The 2,759-nt window shown below is 41.2% G+C and overlaps 1 pseudogene; it reads right to left on the minus strand.

Annotated features, from left to right (window-relative positions):
* Nucleotides 1-593: 593 nt before the first annotated feature.
* On the minus strand, nucleotides 594-2,321 carry LOC105556899 (annotated as a pseudogene).
* Between the last annotated feature and the right edge of the window lie 438 nt (nucleotides 2,322-2,759).

Here is a 2,759-nt window from a genome sequence, read left to right on the forward strand (position 1 = left end):
AGGATTTTTTTAAATAGAAAATAAATGAATTTTGAAAAAACTTTTTGCGGCTATTATTCACACATAAATGTAGAGTACTTCTGAATTATTTAAAAAAAATTTTTTAATGGCGGCTCCAGGTCCCGCACGCACGCACGCACGCACGCACGCACACAATGAATGAAACCGCATACAGCAGAGGTGTGCGTGCGCGGGGCGTTCCTCTGCCTTGTCAGTTGATCTGAAACCTAAAAACCAAAAAAATTCTTAAAATAGATGAAATTTGGGGGGCCTTATCGGTTTCAGATTTTTAAAAAAGGTCCTTAAAACAAAATGGCGGCTATTTGAAAAAAACCCTGTTTTTACCTTATTTTTTGTCTTCAACGTCCGTAAAAAATTATTCGCAATCAATTTTTTGAAAAAAACGCTCCGTGAAGGCCCCCTAAATTTAATTTACTTTCTTTTGAACTTTGAGTCATTCAAATCGGTTCATTCGTTCATGCTGTAGAGCGCCCCGCGCGACAAAAAATGCTGTTTCGAGAAAATGCTGGTTCGCGTTTAAAGTTTTACGTACTAAAAAATCGTATTTAATGTTTGTTTTTGACAACTTACATTCAGTCAGCTATTTCAGCACCATACACGATGCCTTCCTCTTCCTCAAACATATGATTTTGCTGGACTTGGGCGGAAAGTTTCTCAATCCTGGCCTTTTTTGCGAATTCTGACATGCTCTTCTCCGCTGCCGCGATACGCTTGCTGTCAGTGTTCTCAGCGAAATTTCGGCTATTGATCCCGACGGCAATTCCCAGCGTATTCATCGTCTTCAGAACAGATGAGAAGCCTTCGTTGAAAATACCTGCAGCTATGTATGCCGATATTTCAATAGTTTTAACGCCACAATGAAGATGTTTGGGGGCCAGTTTCCACACGCAAGAGTTAAAACACTCGTTATCGTTCTAAGTGTTTCCACCGGTGCATCGTTGTAACAAGTCATCGGTGGAAAGAGCCTCGTATATCGGATGAACGACTTCTTGAACGGTCTCGGAAAGGGCAGGTTCGTGGTGGAAACTGGCGAATCGACCTTCTGCTTCTGCGATGCGCCACTTGCACCAGCTCTTTTGTCCTGGCGGGCAGTATTCATGTCTTGGCTCTTCGTCTGTGGAACATTTGTGGTAAAATGTGGCCCACACAGCCTTTTTCATTTCTTCGGCCGAATCTATCGGGTGTCTTCTTATCGCAAGGCCATAATATAAAGTCAGGTCTTTGATAACTTTGTCGGTCAACTTCCCTGCACCTCTGCCTCCAATTCCTTTATGATTTTTCTTGGCATCGCGTAGTCGTTTACCCATTCGCTTTTGCACATTACCTACGCATTCTTTCTTTTCAAGCTCAAGGTCATCGTACGGATTGCATTGAAGGAGAGCTTTGAAAGTTTTAGTGTCTTCGTCGCCGATGTATATGGCATATTTAACACCAAGCAAATGTGAGCGAGTAAACATTTCCTTCATGGATTCGACTGCCATTGCACCAGCACTTCCGGTATGATTTATGCTGCAGGTTTCTATGTGGGTTTCATACCAATCATCATATTCCGCAGTTCCTTTTTTTGATGCCCAATTACTGCAGCTTTGACAGAAAGACGATTTGACGATAAAATCTACAACTTTACGAGTGTACTTTCCAATTAACGTTGCGACACCGAATAATGATGAAAAACCTCGTGTTTTCCACGATCCGTCGCCAGATACACTCAAATGTGTTTCTTCATTTCTTGCCTCCGCGTTTTTCTTCTTTTCTTCGGCAACCGCTTTACGTTGAATTATCTCAAAAGTGGCCTTCGTTGCGTTCAATAGATTGTCGAGAAATGGGTAATACGCGTTGTTTGAAAAGCCGGCACATAATTCCATAAGCGAACAGAAAAAATTTATGGAATGAAGTCCAAGTCCCAACATACGCATCACAAACATCAATCTGCGATTTATTTCGTAGGCAGTATTCACTACCGGACTCGAAGACACGCTACGTTCTTTCTTGCACATACACTTTATAACTAATTTAAAACCAAGTCCGCGTTCACACATGCGAGTAAATGTTATATCACCGTCACATTCTTTACATTTTAGGCACTGTGATAAAAATGTAAAAACACTTAGAAAGTCGAGAATAACATTATTACGGCCAATATCGATTTCGATATCATCGTAACTTTTGTCCTTCATTTTATTGGCTGAAGTGCTTACAAAATCTTGCTCGCTCTCCATTTTTTCGACATTATAAGTGAATTTCTTCTTTACTGGGCGATTTGGGCGTCTATTTCCCAATGATTTCCGTGTATTCGGCATTTTCCTGACACTTTTATTTTTGCCACGATCGACGCACGCAAGAACACGTTGCTTCGAGAAGAACGATCGCACGACTGAGAATACGCAGGTATACGAGTTACAATAGATTCGAAAGTGTCGGAATTCGTTGGGAGGGCCATAAACTTGCTATTTATTGTAGATTTAACGGCCAGGTATAGACAAAGGTCTCCCCACAAAGCCGCTCCGAACGCGTGTGTATTACCTGTTTTTCGTTCAACAAACTGTCCCTTCGAACGAGCTGTAACTCGTAAAATACTTTCGATATGAAAATATCCTTTTGGCCACGTATTCTCGACACCATAAGGATGAAATTTAAGCAAAAAGAAACCAATTTTTTCATCGTTGAGAATGAGAACCTGGCCTTAAAGAATTTAAATTCGCGTACGGGGCGCTACTCGTAGAGGATCTTAGAACATA

Source organism: Vollenhovia emeryi, unplaced genomic scaffold (assembly GCF_000949405.1).
Source record: "Vollenhovia emeryi isolate VEMERY1.0 unplaced genomic scaffold, V.emery_V1.0 DF939721.1, whole genome shotgun sequence".
Taxonomy (NCBI): domain Eukaryota; kingdom Metazoa; phylum Arthropoda; class Insecta; order Hymenoptera; family Formicidae; genus Vollenhovia; species Vollenhovia emeryi.